The 19,510-nt window shown below is 40.9% G+C and overlaps 1 long non-coding RNA gene across 2 annotated transcripts in view; it reads right to left on the bottom strand.

The window, feature by feature from the left end:
• The window catches only part of LOC103349100 (uncharacterized), a 44,842-nt gene that overhangs the window by 4,682 nt on the left and 20,650 nt on the right, over positions 1 to 19,510 (bottom strand). Inside the window, exon 1 of one of the 2 annotated variants that reach the window (XR_016213724.1) lies at positions 2,534 to 2,659. The exons of the other annotated variant lie outside the window; for it this stretch is intronic. This is a non-coding gene — a long non-coding RNA (uncharacterized LOC103349100). Of the gene's footprint in view, positions 1 to 2,533; positions 2,660 to 19,510 lie in introns of those variants that run through there. 2 annotated transcript variants of the gene reach the window in all.

Below are 19,510 nucleotides of genomic sequence, written 5' to 3'. Positions count from 1 at the left end.
GACATGATATTTACTTTGTGATAGGATTTGAAGAAAGATAATCTCTGTGAATCTGGCTTTTCTGGGAAATGTTGCTCCCTCAAGCACAAGTGACCAGAGGCATAAGGTCCTGCTTTTCACCAAGGACTATGCACTGGTTCAGTCTGAAAATGGATTTCCACTCAGCACTCAGCCTACTGGCCCACTCTGCAATTGCATACCAGCCCCAAACTCCATCTTTCCTAGAAGACCACTTATATCACAAAGGCAGGGAAAGGTAGACCACAAAGGGGGAAGAATGTCTTCCCAGTTAAAAACTGCCTAGGACAGTAAAGATTGTCAATGGTGTCCAGGTACATCAGAGACCTGTGACATCTCCATCAAAGAAAGTTTACTTCAGGAACTGGTGCTGCAGCTCAATGGGTTATGCTACAACTTGTGTTGGCATCCCTTTATCAGGGCACTGGATGCTTCTGATCCAGCTCCCTGCTAATGCTCCAGGGAAAGCAGCAGCAGGTGGTCCAAGTTCATGGGCTCCTGCTACCCATGTGGGAGACGTGTATGGAACTCTAGGCTCCTGGCTTCAACCTGGCCCAATCCTGGCTATTGCAGCCATTTGGGAGTTAACCAGTACATAGAAGATTTATTTTTCTGTGCCTTTTCCTTTCTGTCACACTGCTTTCAAATAAATAAAATAAATTTTTAAAAAAATCTCTCTTATTTGCTTTTACTCTCAGGCCTGACACCAACATTACTGGAGCATCTGTCTCAGATTTTACCCAGGTGGGTCTCGAAGTCCAAGGATGAGTTAAGAAAAGGACCCCAAGCTTGTCTCCTCAGTGAGCTCTGAGACAGGGAGTCTACCAGATTGCTTGGCCCTCCCTTTTCTGAGCACCTCACACATATCCTTAGCCACTCTGCGGGCTTATTTTCTGAAGAGTGCTTTCAGAAGGAAGGGACAAATGACCTATTTCCAGGGACTAAGAAATACGTAGAAAAGCCTCACAAAACTCAAATATAACACGGCCCCAACCCCCAACATACACACATGCTGTGATTTTGCAAAATCGTGATTCGTCGGAGGTTGGCTTCTGTTTATTTTCTGAACAAAGGCTGCTCCCTGCTTCTTCGTGTGATGGGCGTAATTATCCACATTACCCAAGGCTGCACATGCTATTTTCTTTCCACTAGCTGCAAGACTGGAACACCAACACCAGCAAGAGAAATGGCAGGCCCAGCGTGGCATCAACACGCAGACCACATGCTGCTTTCATGTCTTCTCTGGCTGCCAGAAAGCTGGAAACCCTGACCTTCCCCAGCCTCAGACACAAGGTCTTCCATTTGTCAAATACTGTGCAAGGTACCGGGGGAAGGAGGAAGGGTGCTGAGACAAATGCAGGCTGTGGAGGAAAGGCTGATGTTCTTACCTGGACTAAGAATTTGAAGACCAGGCCATGAGGTAAGAGTATAACCCATAACTATCCATCACATCAGGGAGAAGACTCCCTGTTGTTAGAGTGCTTACCCGTGTCTCCTATAAGGACTAGCAGAGGGGAGGGATCCGTTGCCTTCCTTCACACCTGCACTGCCAGCCACACCTGAGCATCTCAGCTAAAAGCCACATCTCTTGACAGATGACCCCATACATCCCTGAGATCTTCTCTTAAACAACTCATGCAGCGATGAACCAGTTTGTTAGGTCCGTTAAGATGAAAACCATCTTAACATCTTAATTCATGCAGAACACCATGGGGAAAGGCTGAGGATAGGTAAGCTCAAATCAACTCCCTGGGAAGATTGCAGTCAGGGAAAAACAGCATTGGTTGCCTGCTAGAAGTTTTGCTTTCTGAGTGGTAAGTCTTTACAATCTGTTAGCCTTCTGCAATGTTATTTTGATATGCTTCAGAAACTTAGCAATGGGGTTAGGGCCCTTGCAGGACTGGAAGCATCATGGAAAAGTGGGTGATAGACTGTAAGAGAAGGTTAAAGCCATGATCCAGAAAACAGGTGACAGGTGTCAGCAAGGCTGATGTGAACAATGCTGAGCAATCCCAAGGTTGAGATGCAACAAAGTCTGCCTGAAACAGATAGCTATGTTAAAGGAGTGCCTTCTAAAATACTGAAGAAACTGGGATTCTGTAATGATACATTTCTTATTGTCCCCATGGTTGGCAGGACCTTGGGAAGATTTTTAGCACACTGTGACCTTGCATTTACAACCAGACTCTCATAAACAGCCAGAAGTTCTCAGGCTACTTTCTGGAAACCAATGATTCACCCAACTGGACCACAGCCTAGGAGGGGCTCGAAGGCCCAAGCTCAAGCACCCACCTACTAGGGCATTTCTGGAAGCCCAAAGCTGACAGCCTGTGCTCCAAAGATCAAGGGTGCAGAATTAACCGGAAATTCCAACTTGGATCTTTGTTGAGTGAGCATAAAATAAGGCCAGCAAATGTATCCTAGGTCCAGGGAAAACCGCGCTGCTGGAGTAAAGGAAACAGATGCTGGTCTGAGTGAGAATTCAATGTCAAGCCCCTAATCTCAATATGCTCACCTGGTTCTGTCTCAATTCCTCCATTCATTAAATGGCAATCAGGGAGGGAGTCACAAGGCAGTTGTCAATGTGCTTTGTACCTTGATAATCCAAAGGAGGAGGCAGAGCTTGAAGAGGTCCATATTCTTATTTCCTGAATGACAGACCAAAAAAAATTTACTTGATCTACCTATAGTGAGGGCAGCCTGCTCCCCAAAGGGATGAAAGTGAGGTTTTGCTTTCTTGGTTTCTTCCAAGAGTAAATACAAATAATGTAAATATTCTAGAAAAGGCAACAGAGTAATTAAGAGACTTAAATTTTGAGGATAGATCTGCCTCTCCCACACACTTGCTTCTGTTTCTAAGTCAATAACATGAGGAAGATACTTCTACCTGTCTTATGTTAACAATTCCACCTATGCTGACAATTCAAGGAAGGGACACACATCAAGCACTTTTTGCACCAGGTGGCTGACTAGGCTTTGGCATTGGCTTCTACCTCCTTCCTCTGCCTTCCTGCCCTGCAGAGTCTGGGAAATTGGAAACCCTTGCTACTGGGATTCTGCATGCAAATTAGGTCTACACAGCTGATGCATCTGGTACAATTTGGAAGGCAGGTACCTTTGACCTGCCACTTTTGGCTTCCTGCCAGTAAGCAAGGTGGTGGGATGGGCTGGTTTTTGCAGTCTTGTCCCACAGTTCAACCTCAACTCCTGGGTATAAATAAGCTGGTTGCAATAGTGTGGCATGGAACGCAAGAGGTGCAGCAGCAGCTTCCACCTGCCCCTTCCTACATGGAACAGAGGTGGAAGCTTCCCTGGTGGGCTGCTCTGGGGACCAGCAACCTAGAGCTCCCTCCTGGCATTTTCCATGATTTTGTCAGCACCAACTTCCTCCCTCCTAATCTTTTCTTTTTTCAAACACCACGAGTCTTTCCTGATCACTTCATTCAACTCTGAGTTACACTCCCATACAGCCCAGTAAACTTACAAAATTAATAAATAACTCTGGCTGGATATCCAGTTGAGGGTTTCCTTTGCACCCAGACCTTAAATACATGTTATTTCAACTCACTTTCTGCCAGATGTGAATGATTATTCCTATTTTATACATAAAGAGGTCCAGCGACCTAAGACCACTCCACTGATGTAAATGACAGCTGAGTAAGCCCACAAAGCTCATAAGACCACAGAATAATCTTAACACTGAACAGAAGTAAAATCCTCATTGCTTTTGCTTTTCTCTGTTTACACCAAGTCAGAGTCACACAGAAAATAAAATAATCCTAGGAGGCCACTGTCATCAATTAGCTGGTTTTTGGAAACTTTCAAACTAATGAATGATGAAACTCAAAAATTAATGGTGACTCACTTAAAACAAGAAGCAGCACCCACCCTTAATGATGTTAGAACCAGATAAAATGGAGTTCTTTAAAGCACAGAACTATGGGGTGGACAGTTCAGATTTCACTTCGGATATTTAGGATCTGTACTGCAGTGCCTGAGTTCAAGTCCCAGCTCTGCTCCCATTCCCAGCTTCCTGCTAATGCACACTCTGGGAGGCAGCAGGTTATGGCTGCAGTAGTGGGTTCCCTACCACCCACACAGGAGAACTGGCTTGAGTTCCCAGTCTCGGGCTTCAGCCTAGCCCAACCCTGGCTGTTTTGAGCATCTGAGGATTGAATCAGTAGACAGGAGCTTTCTCCCTGTCTCCTCTCTGTCTCTGCCTTTCAAACACTTTTTTTTTTAAATCATCAAAACTCAGAATTGCTTAAAAACAACTATGAAACTAAGGATGCAGACTATCACTACCATGAGAATGGCTCACAGAGCTTCAGTGACAGAGTGTAATTAAGCAAAGGCTGCTCCCTCCTGTGTGTGTATCTGTGTGTGTCTGTGTGAGCTGTCGGAGATGCTAAGGCTTCTGGTTTCTGGTTTCCTGGGAGACATCAGACTCCAGTGACCATCAAGTTCAACCCACAGACTCTACAGTGGCCTTCCTTACACTAACTGTATGGCAGCCTATGATGCTTCCTCCAAAACTTTCCACCTGTCTTCTTCCTGGGTCCTGGCATGGTGCACAGTCTTTTCTGACCCTCTTTCCACTTGCTCTCACACAGGAACAGGCAGCCCTTATTGAAATCTCTGCATAGTGGATCTAAGTGCTAAACCCATCGCAACTCAGAGAAGGAAAGCACGGATTTGCTTTTCCCCAGAGATCTGTGATACAACAGGCCCTGGGGAGGCTGCATTCATTAAGACAATCCAACCCCTGGAGACCCAGAGAACCAAGGTCTCACTTGATGCCTCATCCCACTTGACCACCGGCTCTGCTTTCACTATTACAACTGTTACAGTACATTCTAATGGCTGGAAATGACAGCATTTTATTCATCAAATGGCTCTATTCCTCAGGAAAGCCAACAGCCAGTGCATGGTAACAGGCTATTGACAGAAAATGGAGTGCATATGTGATGGAAGCTGGTCCCACTTCCCTGTCACCTTATTCCTTTGGGGGTCAAATGTTCCTGTTTACCAACTCACAGGTAAGGCCCGACAGCAGTCTAACAGCACCCCCAGAGAACTACGCAGAGAGCTCAGGCAAGGTGAAATGAGATCCAACACAACATTCTGACTTCAAGATGCGAGTCCTGGGATGATGAAAACATCTGTTAGTCCTAGATTAGAGCAAGAGCAGAGCACAATAGTGGCTCTCCTGCTTTCAATGACAAAACATGCAAACCACAAATCCGGTCAGGTACCCTCTTACATCTTGGTCAAGGACCTATGTTACAGTCCCATAAGACTGTATCATCATGAGACATCACAGTTGTTTTAGTTTGTGTAGACACACCCTACCACATCCGCACAATAGTGAAATCCTCACAATGCGATCCACTGTTAAGTAACACATGAACTGCATTATCTAAAACCCATGGAAGAAGGTCTGTTTTCCATGAGAGGCAGAATTTACAGACTTAAAACAATAAACCCAATATGAATTCTCAATTAGCAAATGCCACATTTTTTTAAAAGCTCACTTTCATCTTCTATGAGCAAGAGGAAGTTTTGCAGGAGAAATCCCTCAGGAGTTTTTGGAAATAATAGGCCCTGAAACAGGGTCAATTTAAGGCGATACATCTTTCTTTGCTACTTTAACAGATTGTTCAAATGACCCATCTGGCCTTGGAGAAGAGCCGTATCCTCACTTTGAGAATTTCCAGGGCAGTAACTGTGTGTTAGTCACTGATTTTTATTTATTTATTTATTTTAGCATCCAGTCACTTGGCAGGCAAATTCAATGGAGGAATAAGTAAGCGAGTATAGCGTCTTTGAGGGTTAAAACATTTAATCTTTTTTATGTTTTTAGCTAAGTGTCATATATTCACTGAAATTTCTTTAATGGACATATGATAGAATATTATTCAGGCTTAAAAAGGAAATTCTGAGTCCAGCATTGTGGCATACTGGGTTAAGTCACCACCTGTGTCTAGCATCCCTTATGAGCACTAGTTCAAGTCCCAGCTCAAACTAGTCCGCTTCTGATCCAGCTGCCTGTGAATGTGCTGGGAAAACAGCAGAAGATGACCCAAGTGCCCGGGCTCTCGTCACCCATTTGTGAGACCCTGATGGAGTTCCAGGGTCCCAGCTTCAGCCTGACCCAGACCTGGCCATTGTGACCATTTAAGGAGTGAATCAGCTGATGGTAAATCTCTCTGCGTCTTCCCCCCAACCCCCTACCCTGTAACTGCCTTTCAAATAAATAGACAAAGCATTAAAAATATAAAGGAAATTCTGACACAAGAAACAACATGGATATACCTTGAAGACATTGTGTTACATTAAATAAGCAAAACACAGAAAGACCTATAGTGTGTGATTCCACTTGTATGAGGTTTTCAGAGCAGTCAAATGCATGTGATCAGAAGGGAGGATGGTGGTCGCCAGGCGATGGGGGAGGAGGAATGGAGTTTTTGTTTAATAGCATAGAGTGACAGTTTTACAAAATGAAGAAGTTCTAGAGATTGTTTGCACAACAATATGAATACACTTAATGCTTCTGAATTGTATGTACCCTTAAAAATGGCCAATGGTGAATTTTACATTATGTGTACTTTACTGAAATTTTTAAAATTCTTCAATAGATTTAAGGGCTTACTGAGAGATTGCATTTTTCTTTGGAGACCCTTAGCTATGCCAAAAAGATTATATCGAGATCATAATGGACTTCACACAACCCGGGAAATGGCATTTGTTCATTCAGTAGGAAAAAACCTGTGAGCAAGTGCTAAACTTGACCCGGGCAAGCTTCAGGGGTTCACTTTTGAGGGTTCTGAGGAAAGCAGTTGATTTCTGAGGGAGAAGAAATTGTCAGAAAGATGTCAGTCAGCGTGCTCCCAAGCACCTGTCACCGGCGTCTCGGAGTTCTCATTCAACAGGCCTGCCCACATTGCACAAGAGTTTCCCAGATAATCTGGAGAAGGACTTCCTCCTCTTATCTCTTAACCAAATGCCTGGCTGATAGTATCCACACTGCAACACATAATACATGTTTCCATGGCTGAAAAGGATTAACAGCTGGCAACATGAATAAAGGACCACATTAGGGAATTATCTGGAATTTGATAAGTCAGTACATAAAGGGAGCAACATTAATTCCAGGGCTTATTTGAGGTTTAATGTCCAAAACCTCCTAAGCTATTAATTAGAGGAAACTGGATGCTTCTACAATAAAACACGTATCTCAGTGGTATGTCTTATGGTCTGGCATTTATCTGGTATATGATGTTTTATGGTCTGGCATTTATCTGGTATATGCAAAAGACGTGCTACCCTGGTACACAGCACTTATGTATTTTGCTCTGGTATACAGGCTGGTCTATTATAAACAATGCTTACATGAATATTCATGTACAGGTTTTTGTATTAACTGTTTTCAGTTTTTTTGGCTATATATCTAGGATAGAATTGCTGAGCTATGTAGTAATTCAGTACTTATCCTTTTGAGGAACTCTCAGGCTGTTTTCCAACATAAATGTACCATTTTACATCCAGGAAGTCACCTGTGAGGGTACCACCTTCTGCATATCCTTACCCACACTTCTGTTATCTTTCTTCTTCTTAGTCAACTAGTAGCTATGAAGTGGTATCTCACTGAGTCACTGTCCATTCTTGCTTCACAATTCTTTTAGAAGTACATTCTAGCTTCTCCTTGATTAATTTTAAGGTTTCTTTTCCATTTGTGTTTGCAGTGTATCTAAATTCCCAACTACTGATTTACTTTATCATATTTAATGGGATTTTTAAATTTTTACCTATCTATTTTTAAGGTGAACAAATTTCATGTATCTCATTTACGCAGATTTAGGAGATTAAGTAGGATTTATGCTGCTTCTGTCTGAGAAATCCCAGCTTTCATAACACCAAAGGAAATTCTCAGCCCTTTCTTTTATGACATCCTCCACATCATCGCTTCTGATCTCAGAACTGCTCCCAGAAGGTACTGGCTTTTGCCATCTCAACTTCTCACTTAAATCCTTTACCTCTTTATATTTATGATGCACTCTGGATAATTTTCTCATGTTTCTATTTCCAGTTCACCAATTTATCCATGTGTAATTTACAATTAACCAATCACTGAAAGGTTTTTCATCAATGATAATATTTTCCTTTGCTGAGAGCTCTATTTGGCTCACTTTGAAATATGCCCAGATTATTTTTGACATTTTCTTCCTTTCGTCTCGATTTTTAAACCATTTTAATAATTTTTATTTATCTCAGACATACATAATCCAGAACACTTTTAAACTAATTCTAGGACCTGAATTCCCTCGGAGCCTAATTCTGTAATGTTTACTATTGTCTTAGTCATTCATCTTTCTCCCTTCCCGTGTTTTGCAATATCTGGTGGACAATTCTCAAATAACCAAAGTCAATAAAACTTTAACATCAAAAGGGGTCATAGCTGTGCAATATCCCTGGGGTGTCTGGCAAAATAAATGTCAGGAAGGATACTTTACACAAGAGTTTCAATGGACTTCCACAAACAGTACACCTTACTCCTGACTTCTTTCTCTTATCTCTCACACCTAATCCTTACTGAGACCTTAGGGACTGTTGCAACCACCTCACTTACTTACTGCTTCCAAGTGACCCTCTCCAAAGAACTCTGTCCTAACAATCAGACGGACCTTTTACAACTGTGCATCACACCATATAACTCCCTTCCTTAAAAATTTCTAGTTGGGGGATCCAAGATGGCTGAATACTGAGAGCCACACTGACTTCAGCATAAAAACAAAGACCATGTTCCTAAGGGACTGACTGATAGAAATTCTCAACGTAAAAGTGACACAACATAACAGAGACCCTGTGGGATGGGGAGAAAAGAGGAAAACCATGCCAACGTGTTTGGCGATGCCACCAGCCAATTCTGCATCTATGCAGCTGTCTGCCACCTGGGAAACACCATCTTCTCCTGAAAAGACAGGAAGAAATTGCTGTGGTGCCCCAACAACAGCAGCTTGAACTGAGGGAGAATTCCACAGTCCTCCAACAACTTCAAGTCCAGCCTGGGGAACTGACGGGAGTCTGAACAACTACTTTGCTCTGAAAAATTAAGCCACATCGCCTCCATCTCTTCCTATACCTTCCCAAAGTGCCAGTTCAAATTGAGTGTGGCAGAATCTTGGCTGAACTATGCTCCAACTCAGCAAACAGAACATCATCATGTTGCTACAAGAAGTCATCAAAGACAAGTCAGGGTAATTTTCAGGATAGAGGGTAGAATCCACGAATCCTGCAACTATGAGAGTTCTGGGCATTAGCTCCAGAGCTGTGCTTATGCACTCTACGTAACCCATGGGAGTTCCCCTCAGTTTCTTGGGGTTAGCACCAGCAGCAGCCCACAAAACATCTGGGCCTAACCAGAAAGTTCCCTCTGTATTTCCTAGCGCATAGCGTTGGGAGCCCCAGGAACAAATTCCAGCTATACCCTTGCATATGTGAGAACTGGGGGCAGTTCCATGTCTGTCATGTGGAACTGGGACTGCTAATGTTGGTATTATAATCTTTGGATTAACTAGCATTTACTCACAGTACCTGGAGTGCTCTATCACATTGTTCTGCTTCAGGCAGGTGACTGCCACCAACCCCAACACCTGATCCCCACCCTAGGAGTTCTGGGTAGTGATCCCAGTGTATCCTACAACAGGACTGTAACAATTAGTACTAATTTCCTCAAACCCACTGTATTCTACTAGTGGAGCTTAGGGAAGATCTTGGCTGCATTCTACTTCTCTGGACCTATACCCGCTAGTACAAAATCTCCTATATACCCAGTGGTCACCTTGTAGTATTGTAGCATGCTTCAGCTCACTTGCCTTAGTCTTAGGACTAGGAGTTTTGGTGTTATAAGCCCCAGCACCAGTAACATTCTCCCAACAGAACCAGGGAAAGGCCCTATCCATGTCAATACTAGAACCACAGCTATTGGTGCCATAAGCCCCAGGACCAAGAAGACTTCCCAGTGAGACAAGAGGACAGCAGACCTTCTATCCCCCAGCACCAAAAACAAGGCTCTGGCTATCACAACCCCTAGAATAACTGATATCCAAGTCTCTGGGGACTAAAGATCCACAGCCTAGGAAGCTCACATTCACCTCAAAATCACACTTGTACTCTTATGAACTGTTGCAGTGTTATGTATAGATATAGCTGACATTGATTAAAGAAAGGAATTTTACTTCTTGGCTCAACAAAAACCAAAGCCAAATAAACAAGCCAGTCACACTGTGCATCCATCTAAACTATAAACCATTTTCAAATAAAACCTGTTAGATAAAGATGAAACTATTCTACCAGATGTACAGACATCAATGTAGAGACATAGGAAACATGAAGAAACTCCAATTCCTCTAAAGCTATTCAAAACATTTGAAAAGGAGGGAATCCTCTAAACTCCTTCTATGAAGCCTGCATCACCTTTATTCCTAAACCTGAGAATGACACAACAGAGAAAGAGTATACACACCAATTTCCTTGATTAACATAGATGCATAAGTCCTCAATAAAATACTAGCCAACTGAATCCAACAATACACCAGAAAGATCATTCACCTGAACTAAGTGAGATTGATTGCTGGTATGCAAGGCTGGTTCAACAGTCTCAAAACAATGTGATACATCACATTAACAAAATGAAGAATAAAAACCATATGATTATTTCAACAGATGCAAAGAAAACATTTGATAAAATGCAATGTACTTTCATGATGAAAATGTTAAGCAAAGTGGGTATAAAAGGAACATTCTTCAACACAATCCAGGCAATTTATGACAAACCCACAGCCAGCATCCTATAGAATGAGGAAAAGTTGGAAGCAATCCCACTAAGGTCCAGAACCAGACAAGAATGCCCACTCTCACCATTGTTATTCAATATAGTCCTGGAAGTTTTAGCCAGAGCTACTAGGCAAGAAAAATAAATCAAAGGGATACAAATCAGGAAGTAGAAAGCAAAATTATCCCTTTTCACAGAAGACATGGGATCCAAAAGACTCCACAAAGAAACTACCAAAATTCATAAAGGAGTTTGGTAAAGTGACAGGATATAAAATCAACACACATAAAGCAAGAGTCTTTGTATACACAGGTAATGCCACTGCTGAGAAAGAACTTTGAAGATCAATCCTATTCACAGAAAAAATAAAATACATTGGAATACATTTAACCAAGGATGTCAAAGATCTCTAGATGAGAATTACAAAACATTAAAGAAAGAAATAGAGGATACAAAAAAAGAAAAAACTTTCAATATCATCAAAATGTCCATACTACCAAAAGAAATTTATAGATTCAATGTAATAACCAATCAAAATGCCAAAGACATTCTTCTCAAATATAGAAAAAATGATCCTGAATTTCATATAGAAACACAGGAGACCCCAAATAGCAAAAACAATCTTATCCAACAAAAACAAAGCTGGAGGCATCACAATATAAGATTTCAAGACATACTACAGGACAGTTGTAATCAAACCAGCCTGGTACCAGTATAAAAACAGATGGATAAACCAGTGGAACAGAACAGAAATGCCAGAAATCAACCCAGGCAACCAGAACCAACTTATCTATGACAAAGAAGTTACAATCAATCCCTGGAGCAAGAACAATCTCTTCAACAAATGGTTCTGGGAAAACTGGATCCCCACTTGCAGAAGTATGAAGCAAGACCCCTACCTTCCACCTTTCACTAAAATCCACTCAAAATGGACTAAACACCTAAATCTATGACCCGACACCATGAAATCAATAGAGAACATTGGGAAACTCTACAAGACATCAGCATAGACAAAGAGTTCTTGGAAAAGACCTCAGAGGCACAGGCAATCAAAGCTAAAAATGACAAATAGGATTACATCAAATTGAGAAGCTTCTGCACTGCAAAAGAAACTCAGCAAAGTGAAAAGGCAACTGACAGACTGGATGAAATTATTTGCAAATTATGCAACTGATACAGAATTAATAACCAGAATATTCAAACAAATCAAGAAACTCAAAAACAACAAAACAATCCAGTTAAGAAATGTGCAAAGGACTTAAACAGGCATTTTTGAAAAGAGGAAACCCAAATAGCCAAAAAACACATAAAAAAATGCTCAGGATCACTAGTGTTTGGGAAATTCATATCAAAACCACAATAAGGTTTCATCTCAACCCCATTAGAATGGCTTTCATACAGACATCAACAACCAACAAATGCTGGAGAGAAAGTAAGGGAAAAGGTACTCTATCCACTGTTGTTGAGAATGCAAACTGACAAAACCACTGTGGAAGACAAAATGGAGATACCTCAGAAATCTGAATATAGACCTACCATATGACCCAGCCATCCCATTCCTGGGAATTTATCCTAGGGAAACTAACTCAATATATGAAAGAGTTATCTGTAACCCCATGTTTATTGCAGCTCAATTCACAAAAACTAAGATATGGAATCAACCCAAATGTCCGCCAACTGAAGACGGGTTAAAGAAATTATGGAATATGTATAGCATGGAATACTACACATCAGTAAAAATAAAAATTAAATTGGGGCTGGCATTGTAGCATAGCAGGTAAAGCTGCCACCTGCAGTGTCTGCATCCCATATGGGCACTGGTTCGAGTCCCTGCTGCTCTACTTTCCATCCAGCCTTCTGCTTTGGCCTGGGAAAGCAGTAGAAGATGGTCCAAGTACTGGGTCCCTGCACCCACATGGGAGACTCAGAAGAATCTCCTAGTTTCAAATCAACCCAGCTTTAGCCATTGTGGTCATTTAGGTACTAAATCAGCAGATGCAAGACCTCTCTCTCTCTCTCTGTGCCTCTGCTTCTCTCTCTGTGTAACTCTTTCAAATAAGTAAATCTTTTTTAAAAAATGAATTCCCGTGATTTGCAACAAAATGAATGAAACTGGAAATCATCATACTTAGTAAAATAATTCAGTCCCAAAAGGACAAATATCATATGTTCTCCCTGAACTGTGGTAATAGAGTTCCTAAAAGCAACCTATAGAAGTGAAATTGACATTTTGAGATGTTATCACTTTGAATGGTCCTTGTCTTGAATGTTTAGGAATAGTAAATTTTTCATACTACTTGTTGAACTTTTTACTTAGTATAGGGTTTTACTTAGTATAGAGTATCTGTTTCTTCTAGATTTTCCAATTTGTTAGCATATATCTGTTTGTAATAATTCCTGATGATTCTTTTCATTTTTGTGATACCCGTTGTTACACCTTTTTCATTTCTGATTTTGTTAATTTAGGTCTTCTCTCTCTTGTTTCTTGTTTAGTTGAAAACATCCATGTTTGCAGATGGGATGACACTGTACATGGAAAAACCTAAATACTCCACAAAAACTGTTAAAACTGATAAACAAATTCAGTAAAGTTGCATTTCTATACACTAATTATGAACTCCCTGAAACAGAATTCAATAAAGAAGTCCCATTCAAAGTAGCCACAAAAATCAAATATTTAAGAATAAATTTAACCAAAGAAGTGAAAGATTTCTACAATGAAAATAATATACCATTGATGAAAGAAATCACTGAAGACACAAAAAATGAAAGATATTTCTTCCTCATGGATTGAGTGAATTTATATCATTAAAATGTCTATTCTATCTAAATCCTAAATCAATCTACACATTCAGTGTAATACATATCAATATACCAATGACATTCTGTATAGAATTAGGGAAAAAAAAACCCTGAAACTCTTATGGAATCACAAAAGGCCCAGAATAGCCAAAGTGATCTTGAGCAGAAGAAATTAAGCTGGAGGCATCACAACACCAGACTTCAGAGCAAACTACAAAGCTACAGCACTTGAAACAGAGTCATACTGCCATAAAAACTGACAGATATAAAACCAATCAAATACCTTGGAATAAACTTAACCAAGGACATCAAAGATCTCTATGATGAGAATTACAAAATCTTAAAGAAAGAAATAGAAGAGGATACAAAAAAATGGAAAAATGTTCCATGCCCATGAATTGGAAGAATCAATACCATCAAAATGTCCATTCTCCCAGAAGCAATTTATAGATTTAATGTGATACCAATCAAAATACCAAAGACATTCTCCTCAGATCTGGGAAAAATGATGCTGAAATTCATATGGAGGCACAAGCAATTTTGTACAACAAAAACAAAGCCGGAGGCATCACAATACCAGATTTCAGGACATACTACAGGGCAGTTATAATCAAAACAGCATGGTACTGGTACAGAAACAGATGGATAGACCAATGGAACAGAATAGAAACACCAGAAATCAATCCAAACATCTACAGCCAACTTATATTTGATCAAGGATCTAAAACCAATTCCTGGAGCAAGGACAGTCTATTCAGCATATGGTGCTAGGAAAATTGGATTACCACATGCAGAAGCATGAAGCAAGACCCCTACCTTACACCTTACACAAAAATCCACTCAACATAGATTAAAGACCTAAATCTACGACCCGACACCATCAAATTATTAGAGAACATCGGAGAAATCCTGCAAGATATAGGCACAGGCAAAGACTTCTTGGAAAATACCCCAGAAGCCCAGGCAGTCAAAGCCAAAATTAACATTTGAGATTACATCAAATTGAGAAGTTTCCATACTGCAAAAGAAACAGGAAAGTGAAGAGGCAACCAACAGAATGGGAAAAAATATTTGCAAACTATGCAGAAGGTAAAAGGTTAATAACCAGAATCCATAAAGAGATCAAGAAACTCCACAACATCAAAACAGACCACTTAAGAATAGGCCAAAAAACTCAATAGACATTTTTCAAAAGAGGAAATCCAAATGGCCAACAGACACATGAAAAAAATGTTCAAGATCACTAGCAATCAGGGAAATGAAAAACAAAACCACAATGAGGTTTCACCTCACACCAGTGAGAATGGCTCACATACAGAAATCTACCAACAACAGATGCTGGTGAGGATGTGGGGAAAAAGGGACACTAATCCACTGTTGGTGGGAATACAAACTGGTAAAGCCACTATGGAAGACAGTTTGGAGATTCCTCAGAGGCCTGCACATAACCCTATCATTCAACCCACTCCTTGGAATTTACCCAAAGGAAATTAAATTGGCAAATAAAAGAGCTGTCTGCACCTCAATGTTTACTGCAGCTCAATTCACAATAGCTATACCTGGAATCAATCTAAATCCTCATCAACATAAGACTGGATAAAGAAATTATGGGACATGTACTCTATAGAATACTATACAGCAGTAAAAAGAAAATGAAATCCAGTCATTTGCAACAAAATGGAGGAATCTGGAACACATCATGCTGAGTGAAATAAACCAGTCCCAAAGAGACAAATATCATATGTTCTCCCTGATCGGTGACACTAACTGAGCACCTAAAAGGAAACCTGTTGAAGTGAAATGGACACTATGGGAAACAATGACTTGATCAGCCCTTGTCCTGACTGTCAAGGGACAACTTACTACTTTATTCCTTCTAGTATTTTTTTGTTCTACTTAATACCATTGGTTGCACTCTTTAATTAACACACAATTATTCTTAGGTGTTTAAATTTAATGGAAAAGTGATTCCTGTTAAATAAAATAGTGGGAATAAGATAGGGAAGAGATTTACAGTTCAGCACAAGCTCAACTGGACTTACCCCTAATGGTAGAGTTAGAAACGTGCCAGGGGATTCCAATTCAATCCCATCAAGGTGGCATGTACCAATGCCATCTCACTAGTCAAAGTGATCAGTTTCAGTTCATAATTGATCATAATGATAGGATTAAGTTTCAAAGGGATCACATAAACAAGACTAGTGTCTGCTAATACTAACTGATAGAATTAAAAAGGAGAGAACAATCAAACATGGGAAGTAGGATACACAGCATAGTTTTATCAAACTGTTTTACATACATATCAAATTGTATTTAGTATTTAGTATTTTAAAATTTACTGTACATGAGTGAAATTGACATCTTTTCATTTGATTGTTGTTTGTAGCCCTTGCCTACATGCTTGCTGTAGTGTAGCATTAACCTTTTGACTATAGTGTAAATTAAAACTGTTTCTCAAAAAATTTTTTAAAAGAAAGAAAAAAATCTCTAATGGCCTATCCCTGCTTTTAACACAAAGTTCAAAGTCTGCACCAGGACTACAAGGCAAGTACACGTCTGACTACCTGCTTCTCTGCATACCCCTAATCATTCACAAAGCTACAGTCACACCAGCCTCCTTTATCTCCCATGAAACCAAACACAAAGGGGACCACACTTAGGATGGCGTGCCAAGGAGGAAGAGAGAGGGCAGAGATGAACACACATTGCTGTCACCACCGAGACACTGGATCCAACCTTGCCTGAAGTCTCATTTATACCTGGACTTTGCAAGAATATCCCATCCTTTTCCCTCCTCATGCAATGTTTTATAAATCAGGTCTGTAAGAAATTGCTATGCTACTCTATTGATCAGCTCCCAGAGACTTTCCAAGAAATGTGACAACCAAAGGTTAAGCTAAGCTCTTCACAGAGACCCTGATTCTACTTCAGGGTTCAGCAAAAGCTAAAAAAAAAAGCTATTTTTAAAGAGTTATTTATTTATTTGAAAGGCAGAGTTACAGAGAGGCAGAGGCAGAGAGAGAGAGAAGTGTTTCATCCTCTGGTTCACTCCCCAGGTAGCCGCAACAGCCGGAGCTGCACCAATCCAAAGCCAGGAGCCAGGAGCTTCCTCCAGGTCTCCCACATGGGTGCAGGGGCCCAAGGACTTGGGCCATCTTGCACTGCTTTCCCAGGCCATAGCAGAGAGCTGGATCAGAAGTGGAGCAGCCAGGACTCGAACCAGCACCAATATAAGATGCCAGCACTGCAGATGGTGGGTTTTACCCACTTCACCACAGCACCAGCCCCAAAAGTTATTTTTAATACATTGTCGGGGAATTCATATTTCCCAGTATTTCAGGAATATAATATTTATGTAATTGATGTGAAATTATTATTTGTGTAATTTAATGTTCTCTCAATCAGGTAACAATAGCTTCTGATGGAGTGCATACATTTTTCTACACATCACTATACCAGGATATTCACTTTTAATTAATTTAGTATTACATAACAAACATCACTCATCTTTCAGGTCTTTATGCATTCTACTTCAGTGAGCAAAACAAATGGCAGGATAATTTTTCATGTTCTATCAAATGTTCTGGAATATGACAGGTACTTAGGTACCTGTAATATTCTCTTAATTAAGAAACAAAGAACTTAAAAGCAGTGAAGTTTTACATATTTGATAGTGAACACCAATAGTTGTAGGCTATTGGAACCAGTGCTGTGGCACAGCAGGTTAACACCCTGGCATGAAGCACCAGCATCCCATTTGGGCACCGGTTCTAGTACCGGCTGCTCCACTTCTGATTCAGCTCTCCACTACGGCCTGGGAAAGCAGTAGAAGATGGCACAAGTCCTTGTGCCTCTGCACCCAAGTGGGAGACTGGAAGTAGCTCCTGGCTCCTGGCTTCAGATCAGCGCAGCTCTGGCTGTTGTGGCCAATTGGGGAGTAAACCATCGGATAGAAGACCTTTCTCTCTCTCTCTGTCCCTCTCCCTCTCTCTCTCTGCCTCTCCTCTCTCTGTGTTACTCTGACTTTCAAATAAATAAATAACCTTTAAAAAAAAAAGTTGTATGCTATCTTCCAGTTTACAACATTAACATGTTATTGCATTAAATCCCTTTTTAAAAAGATGTATTTATTTATTTGAAAGGCAGATTACGGAGAAAGGGAGAGAAGAGAGAGATTTCCATCTGCTGGTTCACTCCCCAAATGGCTGCCACAGTCAGAGCTGGGCCAGGCCAAAGCCAGGAGCTCAGAAGTCTATCCTGGTCTCCAGCATGGGTAACGGGCCTGAGTACTTAGAGAATCATGCGCTGCCTTTGCAGGTGCATTAACAGAGATCTGGTTCAGGAGCAGAGCAGCCAGAACTTGAACAGGCATTCCACTGTGGGACGCTGGTGGCTTAACCCACTGTGCCACAATGCTTGCCACAACTGTATTAAATTCTAACACCTATGCTGTAATCCTGCAAAGTATGTATTAGGAATACCATCCTGGTTTTACAGCTGATGGAAGGAAAGTGAGAAAAGGGAAATAAGCAATTACTGAGCAAGGGCTCTGTGGAAAGCACCACTGCACACAGAGCTTCAATGTGTCATCTGCTTCGATTGACTGCGAAAGCTGTGTCGTCACTGTATCACACACTAATTGACAGAGGCAGGACACAACCCCGGTGTGCAGAGCTCTCTCTGCTGCAGCTTGCTTCTTCAATTCAACACCCAGGGAGGCCTTGCTCTCTACAAAACCAGGCGCTGAATATGATTTATTCTGCAGGAGCTCATTACTGCCTTTTTTTTTTTTTCATAGCTGCTACCGACTGCTCTGACTTGTGTCTTCGACTTAATGTGATTGGTACTGAGTTTGGCACTTCATTATTTTCAAATGACAGAACAATCAGCTCCCAAGACAATGTAGTTTCCACAAAGTAAGCAATTCCTAAGATTAAATGACATATTAATAGGAGACCTTCCTATTAGAACTCGTTAACACTGTGGCCTTGGGCATGGATCCTATTTTAGTTACATCTTCTGTGTAGGACCAAAGTGTTTTTCTGATGATGTTAATCTGTACCTCATGTTAAACCAAAATGTCTCCTTAGAGATAAAGATGTTCATGTAATGCAGACATGATCTAAGCTCCTTACAATGGAGTCTGGCAGCCAAAGTGAAATTTATTAGTAAGATAAACTGCAGCGCCTTCCTTCTCCAGCTATCCTTCTGAAATTACAATTCCAGTCTGTCTCCAATTCTCCTACCTCCCAATCCTTTTTTATTGCTCTCCATAATGGTGATCTGCTACAGTGTCTATTGTATGTCTTCTCCTTCACTAGAGGGTTAGCAGCACCCAGAATGGTGTCCAACACATGGCAGATGTAGGAATTGAAGCTCAGCATTTTGGGAAAAGGGGAACTCTTAAGAGAAAAGACACAAAGCTACAAATACAAAAAATAGATGTATGCTGTACTGTAGCAGGATTCATGTACAGAGACAAGAAACCAAAGCTTTTTAACAGGAAGTACCATTTTATTATTTCTGCCGGCATAAGGTCCAGGTGTAATTTCTTATCCAAAAGCCTGAGCCCTGAACAAAGAGGGGTATTTCCTTGGATATGGTGTTGGCCTCTTTGCTTCCCTTATATATGGTTACATGCATTTGATTGGATATTCTAATACTACATGGCTGCCATAGGAACTGATACAATACCATGCATGTGTGCGTAGTTACTGGTGATGTTTTTTTCCACACATCTATTGAGCCACACGCTGTCTGGCAAGGCTTAACACCATTGCTCTGTACTGGCAAACAGACCCTGAAATGGGTACATATAAGCAGATGGTAACTACAGCTGAAGCATCCATAGGCAAG

The sequence above is a fragment of the Oryctolagus cuniculus genome, chromosome 9 (assembly GCF_051225735.1).
Source record: "Oryctolagus cuniculus isolate XC-2025 breed Fujian yellow rabbit chromosome 9, ASM5122573v1, whole genome shotgun sequence".
NCBI lineage: Eukaryota > Metazoa > Chordata > Mammalia > Lagomorpha > Leporidae > Oryctolagus > Oryctolagus cuniculus.
Note: the sequence above shows the minus strand (reverse complement) of the source record. Positions and strands in the feature narration are given on the sequence as shown.